This window comes from Chelonoidis abingdonii, chromosome 6 (genome assembly GCF_003597395.2).
Source record: "Chelonoidis abingdonii isolate Lonesome George chromosome 6, CheloAbing_2.0, whole genome shotgun sequence".
Classification (NCBI taxonomy): Eukaryota; Metazoa; Chordata; order Testudines; family Testudinidae; genus Chelonoidis; species Chelonoidis abingdonii.
In genome coordinates this window covers 85769580-85786818 of record NC_133774.1, presented here as the reverse complement: position 1 = coordinate 85786818, position 17239 = coordinate 85769580, and the positions used below count along the sequence as shown (strand labels likewise).

The window sequence follows — 17239 nt, the reverse complement described above, 5'->3', positions numbered from 1 at the left end:
GAAGCGTTTCACAGGGACGGATTAGAGGCTGCAGACAGGAAAGGGAGAAGAAGACAGCTGCTGCAAAGCCACCCAACGCGGAGCTGGTGCATCCTGGCTGGGGAAGGCAGTAGCCTCCCTGAACTTGTCAAGGCTGTTAAGCAAATGAAGGGGGGAGCAGCTGCGGTCCTGCCCAATGAGGAAGTGTGTGAGCTGAAACCAGGCTAGGAGGAAGTAGCCGAGGCTGCCGCAGAAAATGAGGAAGCGAAGGTTTCGCTGAACGCAGGTTCGGGAGGCAGCGCGCTGGAACCGAGCCGGGACCCCCACAACAGGGCACAGCGGCTGCCGCCTCCGCGCTGCTCCTGGGCTGGGGGTGTCCCCCCGGGGGACCCGCCCTGCTGAGGTGTGGACGCTCCGGCAGCCTCGCCGTTGGGGGCTCAGCCGCAGCTTGCCCGCGGCCACCAGCCGCCTCGCTCAGCCGGGGAAGGGCGCCGCACCAGGTAGGTTTCCCTCCCCCAGGCCAGGATCCCTGCGGATTGACAGCCCGCGGCGCTCCCCGTTCGCAGTGCCTAGGTAAGCGCCGCTGCCTGCTCGCTGCGGCAGGTGAGGAAGCCCTGGGCGGGACGCGCTGACGGGCACGCTCGGGAGTCCGGTTGGCTCCGACAGCAAAGACACGGGTTGTCCCTTTTGTGGCCCTGCAGCTAGACCGTCACTAGCTGATCTGAGAGCGGGGAAGCTTCGCGGCTAGGCTGGGCTGCAATTGCCAGTAACCCCTTAGCAAAGGGACACGTACGGGGTGAGCAAACCCGGCGCATGGATCGGTTTCTTCCGCCTTCGCTTTCAAGGTGCTTTTTAGCTAACTGCCCGTCGCATCTCCTTACACCCTTTCGATACAGCTTGGGAGGTTATTTTGCCCCGTTCCAAGCACGTTGAGTTGCATCAAGTAACATCATTTAGTAGAGAGGGGCCCCAAGTTGCAAAATTCACAGTCATGCCCCCCCAGCCCCTCGCGCGCCAAGGTCTGAATTTTCAAATCTGCAGTTTTGTTTGGGCTCATCCCTAAAATAACATTTAAATTTCCTTCACACCTAAAAGCCAAGTTTGCCCAACTAGGTTTCTTTGTTACAGCTCATGCTTATTTTTTATGTATAATTTGGAAAACAGTGGAGTAAATGATACAGGGAAAAATACACACCATACCAGGCAAATCAAAAATACAAATTAGGCAGTCAAATAAAATTATTACTGACACTTCAAAAAATACTTAATAAATTCATAAGGAAACAAATTAACACCAAAAAGCAATATAAGGAGGCATATGTCACTAAACTGCTTACTATGAAAACAAATGAAATGTACCAGTTTGAAAGCAAACAAAAAAAGTCTGTAAATTACAACTGTCTTTAAAATCAACACAAACCAGTATTTAAGTAAATGAGCATAGTTAGATACATGAATGTAATACTGATTTGTTCATTAAACATAAGAAACAATGCTCATGGTTTGCATGGGATGAAGTTACAGGGATGCTAAATACAATGTATTAATTCAGGGTTTTAAAACCTAACAATTTTTTTTTGTCAAATGTCTGTGATGATTTTTTCCAAGAAAAAAAACTGAAGAATATTATTAGACACACTGAAATGAGTTGGATGCAGTCACCACTTTTTATTTCAGTTTTACACAAGTGAAACTCCGTTGACTTTAATAGAGTCACAGTAACATAAAACTGGAGGAGTATAGCAAGTGGTATGTCAGGCCAATTTTGGGGCCAATCCAGCATTTCTTTCTTAGGCACAAATACTACTGACTTCAGTGGACCAGGATCAAGCCCAAAATCACATTTGCTAATTTGGTTTAATTATAAGGTAATTTTGGAAAGCATCTCCCTCTTACGACAATTTTTTTTCCCCATAATTCAACAAGCCATTTACATTTTCACTCATAATTTTTGTTAATATCCTTTATTTTGGGCTTTGTCTTGCAAGCCATCCACGTACAAAGTATTTTAATGTCCTGGGCCTTTGGACCCAAATGTGAAGTCTGATCCACATGCATTGACCCTTTACAGATCCGAGAAGAAGATTAGGGTCATAAACTGTTACAGCCTGAAGCACTTGGAGTGGGTACTTTTACAGGAACTATGACGCTTTCCTTTTTCAACCATTCGTTAAGCTTAAGCTTCCTTATTTCTGCATTTATCAGTCTTGAGACAGAGTGTTTTTATTTTCTGACAGTTTTTTTGTGGAGAGGAAGGTTAGGAGGAAGGCCTCATCTTGAATAGATAAAACAACTTGGAATAAATGTCTTTAAACCATTTTAGGAAGATCAGAATGACTAAACTAATTAATATTTGCTCTTATTTTCATGTTCAGTTGAAGAAATCATTAAAATCCATAATTAATATTTTTAGTAAAAACAAAACCTGAAAGCTTTATAAAATACAAAGCCCAGCAAAATCAAAGATGTAAATTTTACTCAGTTACATTTCTATTTTCAAGTCATCACGGTTGTACTAATGTAACTGAGAGCAGAATTTGATCTAAAGTTGGGCGGGGGGGAGTTATTTTTGGAAGCAGTTAATAAGTGTCTTTTTAAAAGTACTAAGAGCCAAAAAAAATGTTGAGTGGTACTAATGTTATAACGTTTTTAATTTTAGTGACTACACTATAATGGCACTGATACATTTGATTCCTTTTTCTCTTTGCATTTGCTATGTAAGTGCCTACTCTGGCTCCCACTATAGTCAATGGTAAAACTGCTGTTGAAGTCAGAGGATGCAAGTTTTAGATTTTTTTTTTTTTTAAAGGCAAATAAAATTTTTCTTTTCCCTTCTAAATGCTGATATGATATACTGCATTGAGATGAAACTTGGCAATGATATTCATGTTGTATGAGTCTGAGGCTGTTTGAGAATGTTATTTGTTAATTTTGATTTTTGTAAGTGTGCCTAATTAGTTAATCTACAGACTGATTCAAAACCTGATAAAGTTATTAGACTCCCACTGATGTCACTGGGCTTTGGATCAGGCCCTAGAGGCAGAGGAACACAGAGTGACTAAGCCAAATACTTCCTCCATTTGCACTCATTTAAATTCAGAGTAACCCCAGTGAAGTAAAGAAAATGAATCTAGCTACTATCGTACCTGAGAGAGCAAAATTTGGCCCTTAGAAAATATGTGACTGTTAATGGTATACTGTAGATCAATTTCCCTCATTTGACTGAAGTAACTTCACTAATAGCAATGGAATATTCCATATTTACACACTGGTGTAACTGAGCAAAGAACTGAGCCCTGCATAATTAATTAGCCAGGGGTTTCAATGAGGCTATTCAAGTACCTTGTGAATTGGGGCCAAAGTGCTTAAAAGCTCTCAGGATCAGGCCCTAGAAACTTATCTCATCAGGTCTAGCTCAAATGATCATTTATTCAGTTTTGGCCTGATCCTGTAATATCTTATCAGTGTGAGTTGTTGATCTCATGTAAGTCAATGGATCTAGTTGTGTGAGTAAAGACTTCTCTCACATGGACAAGGGTTTGCAGAGTCAGGTCTTTCAACTGTAAACTGAAAAATATTGTTATAAGAAAAGATATTTCACATTACAACTCCTATTTTCATTTGACATAGCAAGAACATCTTTTAAAAAGTCTCACCTTTCAGTTATTGAAAATCCTCTCTTCTCTTTTGGAATATGATTAGTCCCACTGATTACTCCCATAAGTAAAGACAAATCATGTGATTAAGCTTTGCAGGATCAGACCCTGCACACTATCTACATAGTGGAACACTTGAGGAATACGCTGAGCAATTATTACTGGTTTTGTTAGTATTATAATTTTGGAAATGCAAATAGATATTTTGTTGCAAAGGTATAGTTAAAATTACAGAAATAAAGTGCGGAAGTTAAGCTTCCAACAACATTAACTTGCTCATATTATATATGGTTTTTATTATTTATACCTTACAACACAAAGAAGATAAGCATTTAATGAGGGGAAAAAAGCAAAGACAAAATACTGTGTGTACTTTATAGCTGAATTAATGTTACACTTGGATCCCTCATTTTTTGCATTCCCAGACTTTTTGTAATTTTAAGTGAGCAATTGCAACAATTCATTATCGTGATGTTTTAATCTTAGTGGAAACTAAAGTTCGCCTCCTTGGGGGTGAATCCACTAGGAGTATATGAGGCATTGTTGCAGGGAGTGCAAGTTGTGCTTCTCTAGGGCAGAGAGATCAATCCAGATCTCACTATAATATTATGGAGAAATATACATACATTTGATACAAAATATCACCTACTGCAGTGGAATGAAGTTACATTATAAAGTTTTTAGCCTCTCTTTTGATTATTGTTCACATTCCAAAGTTAAAAATAGACTATAACTTCCTGTCCATATAGTCAAATTGACTAGATGAGCGCTGCAAAAAAGCATAGACAAGAAAAAGCGTTTTAACTTTATGGTTTGCATTTTTGTATAACTGCACGTGATTTCATTTGGCTTGCACTCTTGCCGCTGTATGTTTGTATCCTTTTGCAAAGCGGTGAGATTTGTACCATTGCAATATGAAAATTCAGCCTGTTGTAGTGAAGCAGCTCTTAGATTGTTAATGCAGCTTTACCCTGTCACGAACCCCCAGTGTGGGTGGAGATAGGTTGGGGAAGCAGGTGCAATAATGGCAGGAAGTGTAAGAATAAAAAGTGTACCAGGGAAATAAGTATTATAGAATTGTACAAATACTTAAGGATTATAAAGCACAGAAGCATTTCCTAAACCTTTTTAAAAACTGCATTAAAACCTTTGCCTCACAGTACAGATTCATCACAATTAGCAGTGCTTTATTTCCCCCACACATACACATTCTTTTTTTAATCCCCTTGGTTACGTGTTGTTTTAAATTGCTGGGGTAAGTGAGATAAGACTACGATCAAGATCCATATTCTGACCTCATCTACACAGTCGTTTGGAAGTCAGTGGAGTTCCTCTCCACTTAAAATTATGTAACTGAAAGCAGATTTAGACTTTAAGGTAGTTAATTTAAAATTACACTGCTGAGTAAAGAAATCAGATTCTGCTCTCATTTACACAAATTTAAATCAAGAGGGACTCCATTGACTTTGATGGAATTACTGTCAATGTAAAATGATGTCACAGAGGAAAACTGCAGGGCTGGCCAGAGGATTCTGGGGGCCTGGGGCAAAGCAATTTCAGGAGCCCCTTCCATAAAAAAAAAAGTTGCAATACTATATTCTTGAGGAGGCGCCTGTGGCACGCAAGGCAAATTGCCCCACTCCCTCCCCCCTCCGCAACCCTGGGAAAAATACACAAAACCTTCCGCATCTCAGCACAAACCCAGTTTTGAGAGAACTTCTTTTCAAGTCACCTTTACAAGGTATCACTGGTTCTCAGCATCAGCTAGTGCTAAAAGGCACTAAAGCTCCTTAAAAGGGTTGGACAAATATTTTCCGTCAAAACTTTCTTTGGATTGAAAACTAGGGGTTTTAAAAAGCAGAAAAAAACCATGGACAATATCTGCTTTCCTTTAAAATTTGTTTGTTTTTTTAAATTGAAAAACTGAAATTAGTCTGCCAAAACATAGACATGGTTTGTGGTTTCAGAAGTGTGTGGCCAAATATTTGCTGCTTGCTGTGTTTGTTTAAGGAGATTATAAAAAAATCTGCTTAAAAAATTTCAAAACTTTTGAACCACCTCAGCTTGTGACCAAACGCCTGAGCCCATCCAGTCAGAGATTTTTCCGGTTTCTTGATACTCTGCTGACTTCCTTGACTCATATCTGTCTCCATACTTTTTAAGCTCAAATGCTTCATTTAGCTTAGAACATAGACGGCCATTACTGGGTCAGACAAGTCCATCCAGCCCAGTATCCGTCTACCGACAGTGCCCTGCCAAAGTGCCCCAGAGGGAGTGAACCTAACAAGTAATGATCAAAATGATCTCTCTCCTGCATTTATCTCCACCCTCTGAGAAAAACAGAGGCTAGGGACACCATTCTTCCCCTCCTGGCTAATAGCCATTAATGGACTTAACTCCATGAACGTATCTGTTTCCTAGAGACTGGCTCCATTGGGGTCCCTCACAAACTGGAACGGTTACTGTGGGTTTGTCTTTAGTATAGCTTATGTACATACTCCACTAACTGAGCTTTGAGCTTGTTCCAGAATCTAGGATGAGTTATGTTGTGAAAACTGAAATACTCAAAATAGCACATGCATGTGAATGGACACCAGAATGCTAAATTAAATTAACCAGGGCTTCTCAACTGGGGGTCAGGACCCTCTGGGGGTCACAAGATGTCAGCCTCCACCTCAACCCTGCTTTGCCTCCAGCATTTATAATAGTGTTAAATATATTAAAAAGTATTTTAATTTATAAGGAGGTAACACTCAGAGGTTGTGTTATGTGAAAGGGGTCACCAGTACAAAAGTTTGGAAACACTGAATTAACCCCTCTGGAACCTTGGGATCAGGGGGTGGGGGGCGGGTTTCCTTGGTAGAGCTGGAAGGAGGTAGGTGGGTAGGATATTGCTATTCTCATTTGATCCCTCCCATGGAAAAGATACAGCTTGGCTCTTTGTGTTAATAGCTGTCTGCAAGCCTCAAACTGCTGAATGAACTTTAGCGTAGGGAAGGTTGTGCCTCCCCAAACAGGGCCTGGCCCTGCCCCTATCTGACCCCCATCCACTTACTGTCCCCTCAGAAATCCCACCCATCGTGCTCCTTGTCCCCTCACCCCACCCCTAGATTCCCTACCACCACCTCAGGACCCCACCCCTCCCCTGTCCCTGACTGCCCCAACCCTTATCCACCCCCACCCCCCGCCGAGTCCTGACAACCCCCCAGAATGCCGACGATCCCACCCTCCATCCCCTGACCGCCCTCCCAGAACCTCTGCCCACTCCCTGTGCCCTGACTATCCCCGGGACTCCCTGCCCCTTATCCAACCCCTCTGGCCCTGGCCCCCTGCCATGCTGCTTACCCCTGCCTCCCCCTGCTCCTGGATCCTCAGCTCACTGCATCCAGGAGCAGTCCCGCCCCCTTACCACACAGCTCCAAGCAGGGAGGAGCTCAGGCCCCGCCTGAGCCATGCTGCTTTAGCTCTGTCCAAGGCTTTTCCTGAACGCGGCGCACTGAGGCGCCGGGGGATGGGGGAAGGCAGAGGCGGGCTGGGGCCGGAGCATTCATGTGGCGGCCCCTGTAAGGTCTAGGGCAAATTGCCCCACTTCCCCCCTACCCCCTCGGCAGCCCTGGGAAACTGACTCTTTAGAGTTACTTTTAATTTAATTAGTTAATTGAGAGTAGAATTTGGCACAAAGTACAGATGGTTTTTCAAAGTTGTACTATATTCTGATATAGCAACATTTAAATTAAAAATCCATTGTGGGAGTTTTATCTGTAAAGATGAGGAAAATGTGCAGTAGTTTGATTTGCACTCACCAGTGTAGGTACATGATCTTCGAGCTCTTGTGCATTTCAGTACTCCCACTTTTGAAAATGTGGCCCTTGATCATTGATGTGTGAACTGAGACCGTTTATTTCACTCAGTTAAAAGGATTATTTTGATATGGTGGGAAGAACTTTTGAATAGAAAATCTCCTCCAACATCTAAGCCTTGTTACATATGATACATTTCAAAGAAGATAATGGGCAATTAATGCAGTATGTGCTTGAGTTAAAAGGGAAAATTTTACTGCACATCAAAGCAGATATGTGAATTCAATAGGATGCCTTTTGCTAGGAGGTCTGTAAAACAGATAGTAGCATGTGGCAATTATTTTTGTAAATCAGATAACTGGGTTAGCTTTCTTTTAGATCAAGGGAATGTTTAATACATTGACAGGAAATATGTCATTTTTATCCAAACTATGACCAATTTTTGTTTAAAGTAGAGTCCTGGTCTGAAATTGTCAGGGTGCCAGGAAGCCATGTATGGATAAAGTGATTGGTAAAGAGGGAACTTTTGGAGTGGCAGATAAATCTTTTATTCTCAGTTCTGATGGGGGCTTTGTGCGTCATGCAATGCCTGGGTAAACTGGACTTGATGAGTGGACAAAAAGAATAGTAAGGGTCTGATGGACATAAAACCCCCCACAGAAGTGATACAGAAAAATGTGCCAAAAGAGGAGGGCACAGTTTTCACTATAGTATCCACTGGATATTTTTGTGTGTAGCAGCAACAGTAGGCATGAATACTGTTTAGTAGAGGCATCCCATGCCCAACAAAAAGCAAACGGCCATAACATCAGTACTCTAGAAGCAAATTCCTATATTGGCTTTTTTCTGGCAAGTGTCAAGCTGCACTGACAGTGAAGTCAGCAAGTAACCAGACCCGATGTTCAAGCAACTCTCATTGATCTCAGGGGCAGGCAAACAAAAGAATCATTATAAGCCCAGGAAAAAGAAAAAGCAAGAGACTAGCCAATCAGTGGTGAAGATGTTCTGAGTGGCATGGATTAGAGGATGAGGGAACAAGAGCAGCTTGGAAAACAAGAGCAGCTGATATCATAGATATTAGCTAATATTTTAGAATCTATAGGGATATGTAGATCTAATGGGTGTCAGGTACTCATAATACTCTGATCCAGATCCAACAGCTAGGATATAATGAACCTCAGTGGTACCAGTATTAGTCATTCTTCCATACCTGATGTAGTGGGCACTGTACAGTCACTTACATTCAGATCACTTTGCAATACAATAGCTAATATTGCTGAGAAGACAGCACAAGAGAACACTTTTGGCTACCAAATATTTTCCCAAACTGGCGGCAGCTTTTAGCAACAGCAATACAAAAACTAGAGACAAATTGCCCATTGGCCCAGAACACTTTGGGGCCAGGTGCATCCTCTTTCTGCCGAAAATGTGAGAGGGGCCTTTATCAAGAAAAATTTTCCTCCCATTGTGAGACTATTTTTGATTTGCCTCATAAAGTAAAGTGAATAAATTTCAGCAGTTTTAGCTGAGCTTTTTGTTCTGTGGACACAGAATAGTGTCTGGAGGACACAAAGCTAGATCTTCTCTAGAATAGTTTAGACTATTGGCACACTGAAGTATTAAGAGTGGTTAGAAGCCTTTTATTCCACAACATGTCCTTCAGATCTGTGTCCTGGTTGGTTGAAGGCCAGCCAGGAAGAACTGGCTCCACTGTTGGAGGAAAGTGTAAATGCCTCTTTTAGGGAGGTAGGTTGATAGCTTCTCTTACAGAAGCCATTATGTGGGCTTCGCTTAAGGAACCAATCCTTAATGTTCACAATCTGTCAGCCAGTATAACATCCTCTATTAGCAACATTTTTATTATTGTTTTTTCTTTGGCTCTTTCTTGGTGGAACCTTTTCCTTTGGGTCTAAACTTGTCTGCCAGCATGACTGTCTGCATGTACATAGGGGAAATGTAAATCACATCCTTTCTACACCACTGAGGGTTAATCTCACCTGTTTCCTGTTGATACATTAATCTCATAAAAATTAGACTAACTCAGTATACTTCAGCAAAGTTTACCAGGAACATTGATAGAGAAGCTTTTCAGTGTACTGTAATCCTTTCTGTCCTAGGATATGAGAAGGCAAATTAATTTGTTTGTGAAAGTCCTATCTTAGTTTTGCACTTACTTTTAAATAAAATACTGCAAATTGTGTTTATCAGTGTAGATCTTGTGTCCAGTGACATCTGTCTGAATGAAGAAAGGGTCTGATTCTGCCACTTGTATTTGCATTGAGTTGCATCTTAGTCAAATATGACTATTCACAGAGCAAGGTAATTCTCAGTGTAAGAACAGTAAAATGGGCCCAAAATGAGAGGAGTGCCCATTTAGATGCCTGTCTAGTTTAGTGTTAATCTTGCTTGATGTGGTCTGAGAGACTACCCAAAGAAGAAAAATACACTTTAGAAAATAGTTTAACAGCAAGTGTCAGTGCAATGAATGAAATAGTGTGTGATTTTAAGCCTTCTTATTTTAAGAATACATAGTTGTGGTGGTTGATAATAGCTCTTTATTTAAGGCAAACACTATTATTTATGTTTAGGGTTTTTAGAACTGAATTTAAGTCTGAGATGTTCAAAGCTGAGTAGAGGAATGGGAGTCAAAATTCTTTAGGCAACTTTGAACATCTCAGCGTGAAACTACTAGTTTAAATGATGCTGTGAAACCCTTCTTGCAACCAGGAGGATTACCGTAGGCACATGGAACGTGAGGACCATGTACGAGTCAGGAAAGACGGCGCAGGTTGCAGCAGAGATGTGGAGCAACAACCTGACCCTATTAGGCATTAGCGAGACAAGAGGGACGCAAGCTGGACAGAGACGATTGTTGACAGGAGAGCTGTTGCTGTATTCAGGACATGAAGAGAGCGACGCACCCCACACACGAGGAGTAGGCTTCATGTTGTCCAAGCAGGCACAGAGAGCACTGATTGGTTGGAAGGCACATGGTCCCAGGATCATCACAGCAAAATCCTTCAGAACTAAAATGAAGGGACTATGATGAATGTTGTCAGTGTCTACGCTCCAACTAATGACAGCGAAGAGAGGACCAAGATTATTTTTACAACAAACTCCAGAAAATTATAGAGATTCTCCAAGACAAAGACATCATTCATCCTTATGGGAGACTCTAATCGCAAATTGGACCTGACAACCACAGGATGCAAACAAGTCATGGGACGCAAAGCTCTGGGAAAGATGAGTGAAGGGAAGAGAGTTTGTGGATTGTGTCACTTAACAAACCTGGTCATCAGGGGTAGCACTTCTCTCACAAAGCAGATCCCACAGAGTGCCGGTATCACCAGGGGGGCCAGGCCAAACAACAGAGAAAATCAAATTGACCTGTCTCATAGCAAGAAGTTCGAAGATCCTTAGCACATTAGAGTTAGAGAGGAGCAGGCTGCGGCGTTCGAACCATCACTTAGTTAGTGGCCAGATTGAAGCTGAAGCTGAAGAAAATGGATAGGACGGTCAGACAGAAGAATGAAGTACAAACTCAGCCTCTTCTGAAGGACCATAAGACCAAGAGATTTTTGGACTGACGCTGAAGAATAAAGTTTCAGTATTACAGGATCGTCTGAGGAAGAGGACGACAGTGTACAAACAGAGTGGCAGAAAGTGAGAGAGACACTTAGGTAGTATGCCAGGAGTGCTTGAATTAAGAAAACACGCAGCAGAAAAGTTGATCACAGCAGAACCTTGACCAAGATAAGAGACACGACCAGAAGAAGAAGGCAGCAGTCAACAACATGCGGACTACCGCAGCAAAGTCCAAAGCTCAAAAAGAGTATGTCTGAAGCCCAGCAAAGCGTGAAGAGGAAATATTAGGAAGGACAAAGGAGAGTATGTGGATGAACTGGCAGCAGAAGCGAGCCAGGCAAGCATAACAGAAGAGGTACATGAAAACAGCTGTAATGATACCTAACCAGGCGACTGTCTGGAAAGTTTAGCAAGCCAGAAGGTCCATTAAAGACAAGCAGGGAAAAGTCTAAACAGGAAGAACAACAGATGGGCGAGCACTTTGAGGAACTCCTGAACAAGACCAGCCCCCAAAATCCCCAGAATATCAACCCAGTCCAACGAGGACTCCCTAATTAATTGCGAATACAACCCAACCAGAGATGAGATCAGAAAAGTCCACCATCATCAATGATGAAAGAATAGGAAGAGCGGCTGGACCTGATGACATCCCAGCAGAGGCCCTGAAAGCAGACCTGGAAATGCTTCAGGGGAAATGCTGTACCGACCCTCTTGAGAAGAATGGGAAGAAGAATGATTCCCGGCAGACTGGAAAAGAGGGGTATCTCATCAAAAATCCCCAAAAAGGAGACTTAGCAAGTGCCCAATTATAGGGAATCACACTCTGTCGGTGCCAGGGAAGGTCCTCCAACCGAGTCTTCTTAGAGAGAATGAAGAATCGTCGATCCACAGCTATGAAGATGAACAGGCAGGTTTCCGGCAGAACAGATCATGCAACGGACGCAGATAGCAACGCTCGCATCATAGCGAAGCAGTTCTTTGGAAGTGGAACTCCTCGTTGTATCATCACTTTGAACTATGAGAAAGCGTTCGATAGCGTGGGATTTGAGAGACCCTCTGGAAGCTCCTTCGGCACTACGGCATCCCAGCAAAAGTGGGTCAACCTGATCAAGAACTCATATAAACGGTATACACGTAGAGTGATCCATAGAGGGCAGCTCCAACTAAAGCTTCCAGGTGCGAACTGGAGTCAACAAGGATTCTGTTGTCACCACTTCCTCTTTCTCCTCTTCATCGATTGGGATTATGAAGACATCCCATTACGAGCGTAGGAACGTAATCCAGTGGCATTGTGGACCCAGCTTGATGACCTGGACTTTGCTGATGAACCTTGCACGATCCTTTCACAGCAGTAAACAGCAGATGCAAGAGAGAACCAACATAGTGGAGCCACGTCATCACAGGTTGCCTCAAACATTCACAAGGACTAGACCAAGATCCTTAGGTTATTAACTCCATCAGCAACGGACCCAGTACACTGAATAGACAGCCCCTGGAAGAAGTGCAGTCCTTCAGCTACCTAGGTAGCAATCATCGACCACAGGTGGCACAGAACGCAGACATCAAAGTAAGGATTGGTAAGCAAGAAGCAGCTTCTTAACAGCTCAAAAACATCTGGAGCTCCGAAGGAGCTGGTCTTTGGCAATAAAAATTCGACTGTTCAACTCCAATGTGAAAATCAGTCCTACTGTAAATGGAGCTGAAACCTGGAAGGACAAACCACAACATCGGAAAGATCCAGACCTTCATTAATAGCTGCCTCAGAAAGAATTCTCCAGATCCGCTGGCCAGACACCCATTCGGTAACATCACTTCTTGGAAGAGGACCCGTCAAACTCCCAGCAGAGGAAGAAAAATCAGAAGAGAAGGTGGGGTTGGATAGGAACATAAATTTAAGCAAGCAGCCAACTAACATCACCAGACAGGCTTTGCGGTGCACCAAAGGCAAGCGGAAAGAGGCCATCAAAAGAAAATACTGGTGACGTGACCTTCAGCTGATAGCAAAAAAATGGGCTATACCTTGAACCAGCTAGAGCGAATGGCCCAGGATAGAGGACTCTGGAGATCTGTGGTTGGCGGCCCATACCCCGATTGGGGTGAAGGGCATGAGTGAGTGAGTGAGTGAAACCCTCTGCTGGGCCAGATAGGACAGTGTATTATTATAAGGAACGCAATTGTTGTTCCAACCAAATTTTTCTAAATGACCCTTGTAGCACTGAATAATTTTAAATGATTCACCACTAATTTTGCCCTTGGCCTACATTTAAATAAGGTGGTGCATGCATGTCACCCGCTGTGATACCCTTGCACAATTCTTTTTCAAGTAAGCAGATGTTCAGCTTTTGCTGGAGCACCTCTCATTTTGAGGGAGGGCTTGTATTTTCTCCCATCTCCTGTTTTGTTTCTGGTGAGATCCCCCTTTCTAGGAAGCATCAGCTTCCAGAGTCGATACATTTGAGTTCAGAGGGGTAGCTAGTCTCCTGGAGCCCATGCTAGAATGTCATAAATGGGGATGAGTCAAATCCAGTGTTTGAAGGGATGGTGTGCATACATATCCAAATTTAGGGCCTGTGCCTGCAAGATGCTGAGTCAATCCTGAATGAGGCCAAGCAGCCACAACACTAGTTGCAATGTGTGGGAGTTAAGGATGCAGATCACTGTGAGGAGGTGCTCAGCATTATGGCTATTTCTTTTGTTTGGGAATCAGGCTGAAAATCTCTGGGCAAGGTTAGCCTTTCTGGAAATCGAGTGTTCCACTCCCACAGCATTCCAGTACTTCTTCTCCTGCATTAACCCAGGAAGCACATTAGTTCAATAATTCTTTAAGCATTAAGGTTGGTTGTTGGCGCCATGAACTGATTATATAACTGTGCTCCCCAGTACAGGCTTTGTCAGTATTGTTAGCTTGATAATAGAATAAGAGTTAATAAACATTATTACTATTCTGTAATTGTGAACACACAACATCAGTTGGAGTCAACAGGAGTTCTGTGAGTGCAAGTAGAGGCAAATCCTGTTCCTTTTTCACACCATTTACTCAAGCTGTGCACTGGGTCTAGTATCAAACCCATTACACATCTCTGTGGTGCTGGCATATTTGGTATACTAGTTTAGTTGTCAATACACAGGAAAATCTCTTTCATGGGCAAGTATTGAGGAGTAGCCAGTCTACAGGACAGTCCACCAGAAATAACTCAAATGCTTTGAATTCAGCATTAGCAAATCCCCATCAGGTCCTAATTTTTGAAGCTGACAGAGAGTGGGTACCATGCATTGAAAATCAGTTTGCTTATAAGAGATCATCCTTCTATCCAAATGATGCAATTTGTGTCATAGATGAAATGTTTGATTTCATAGAGGGCATCTTTCTGCCAGAGGCACTGGCTGCTTCATGGCAGCATAAGTATTCTCTAGGCAGGTGGCAAAAGGATGATATAATAACCACTAAATATGTGATTTGTTTTTAAAAAAGCAGAAGTAATATTTTAAACTAAATGTAAAAGGAAATGTAGGTCCCTACTCCCACCCCACTGAAAAAAGATATAATCAAGGGGACACTCACTATATGAGGCAGGCAATTTTTCAATAACTTATTTTATTTAAAGAACCTGATTAGGATGACATGATTTTCAAACCACCCGTCAAAGGATTGTGGGAGATGGGGAGAGTCCAACAGTCATGGTCTTGTTGGGGAGGTGAAGTTTCAAGTGGAAGAATTTTGGGATCAAAGGAGGGGGGGAGGTTCTGCTCCTCTCTCTCCTCTCCCCAGCCTCAGCACAGAAGCACTAGGAGTGGCACTGAAGCAGCATTATAAATGTCAAAACCAGCTCCATTTTTTTATAACCCAAACTGGGACGCCAGGAGAGCTCTTAAAAAGGCGGGAAATTCTTGTTTTTTTCAAGGTATCTACTCACCCTATTGGTGAGAAGGTCAGTGTTGACAACTCTTTTGATAGTTGCTATTTCTTTTTAAATTCCGATCTCCTGGAGTCATCTGATTGCATGAGAATCGCAACTTTCACTTAAAATAAAAAGGAAGTTTCTAGCCCACGTGTTTGCAGAGAAAAGCTTAACAATGTGAACCCAAAAGGCTCAAAGACCAGAAGGCAAAAACAAAAGAAACAATTTTCTTTAACATATCATTATTTTTAAGCCAATTTCAAGGTTACCTTAAACCCGTTCCTGCCTGCTCTTAATGATGTCCATGGCAAAGCTCCATTGTTATCAGTAAAGAGGAACTTTGGGTCCAAGATATAACTAGTGGTTCTAAGATAGGGTGACCAGATGTCCTGATTTATTTATTTATTTATTTTTATAAGGACAGTCCCGATATTTGAGGCTTTTTCTTATATAGGCTCCTTTAACCCCTCACCCCTGTCTTGATTATTCACACTTGCTGTCTGGTCACCCTGTTCAAAGGTCTCCTTCTGTATAAGAGTCAGCATATAGTATGTCCTGTTCTCAGATCAAAACTTAATTAAATTGGAGTTATGTTTAAGAATCCACATCAGTATCTTAACTGATTTTTTTTAAAGGCTTATAGGAACATTTACAGCTTAGAAACAACCACAAGAAAACCAGGCAATTCAAAGTTAAGGGCAAATGTAATGAAACTCAGCTACTTTAAAATGTGAAAATGCACAGGAAGGGTACCTCACAAACAAGATGGAGGCAGAGTAAGTGAGGCGAAATGGAAATGGTGAAAATGGAACTTGCTGTAAGGGTTATCAATAGACTTTCAGAATGTAACAATCAGAGGTGCAAAGGACAGCATGCTGTGCAATAAGGAAAGTTTTTGGTACCCAGGAAAGGAGTATCTTAGAGTTTGAAGTACAATCAAAGGCAGAGACAAATAAAGAGTAATTAGACATTTGCAATAGAAGGTAAGTGATACTGGAGTCAGAAACAACAGCATAGTACTTAAAGCGATCAAAGAGGATGGAAGTGGTCGGGAGCTATGTTGGGACAAGAGTAAGATCTCTATCTACCACCTAATAAAGATAGCTTTACTGCCAGTTAGAGCAGGGAAACCAGACTTTGGGCGGGTGGGGGAGGGTGTGTGTGACAGTGACTGCAGGCTGTGAGGTGAGTGGAGAAGCGTTGGGTGAAGTCTGCAAACATACTGCCATAGGCTTTCATACATAATGCTGTCAGCCCTCCAAGGAAAGCCCAGTATACTAAATGTATTGTGGATACTATGGAGGTCACTCTTTCCCCTGAATCAGTACTGAACTATGTTCTAGCATGATGTTAAGGGGCATTGTGAGGAAGTGCCATCTGTTGGATGAGATATAAAATCAAACTCTTGACCACTTGTGATCATTAAGGATCCCAGGGATTTCGTGTAATAAATAGAAAAATTAGTCATTTCAGTTTGCATGGCTGAGTTTCAAGTACTCTCCTAAACTGCATATGATTAAACAGCTACTATGTTCTTCAACTTCTGGATAATTCCCCCTTTTTCGTTTCCTTGGGCTTATTGTGAATAAAACCTCACTTTTACAGTAGGCAATGAAAACAATGGGAATCCTGAACGAAATTAACAATATAATCTAAATGCCTAGGCACAGGAAAGTTACTAGCAATCATGTCATGTGTCAAAAATATGAAGATGAGAAATGAGAATTGACTTACTGATATTTGAAATCCATCATACTTGTTAAAAATACTGTAAAAATGTAAGTTTTTGCTTTCAAAGTGAAAAAAATAAGTATGGATTTATAGCACCTCTGTAACTACCTCAATTTACAACAAATTTACAGCAGCATCAAAGGTCATATTAAAGAATTCTATGGACTAGATATTAACCTCAATCCACACACAACTCACAGATATAGATATCTAATGGCTAGAAGTATTTGGACATTGTTATCCTTGTGTGTTATAAATGTTATATTGCGGGTGCTCCCTTGCATGCTAATCTTATTACACTTTTTCTGTCTATGGATCAAGGGCAGTTTATGGACTTTAATGCATTAACCAGGTTGCTCTGATGTGAGGCCAGAGTGGTGTGTAATACACTGTATATTTCATCTTGGTCCAGATCCTCAGCTGGTGTCCGCTGACATAGTTTTATTGATTTCAACAGAGCTATTAATTTACACTAGATGAGGATCTGGCTCCTTTTACTTACAAATAGCAAAGTGCTATCACTTCTTGTTTTTAATCTGTCACACCAGTTCGCTACAGAATAGAGGCTGATGCAGAGCAGGTGTGAAAC

General features: G+C 42.0%; 1 protein-coding gene across 2 annotated transcripts in view; it reads left to right on the top strand.

Annotated features, from left to right (window-relative positions):
* Positions 1-230: 230 nt before the first annotated feature.
* The window catches only part of SYK (spleen associated tyrosine kinase), an 80807-nt gene continuing 63798 nt past the window's right edge, over positions 231-17239 (top strand). For both annotated transcript variants that reach the window (XM_075067194.1, XM_032786532.2), the window contains exon 1: positions 231-552. The gene's annotated coding sequence lies outside the window, so the exon portion shown is untranslated. The remainder of the gene's footprint in view (positions 553-17239) is intronic.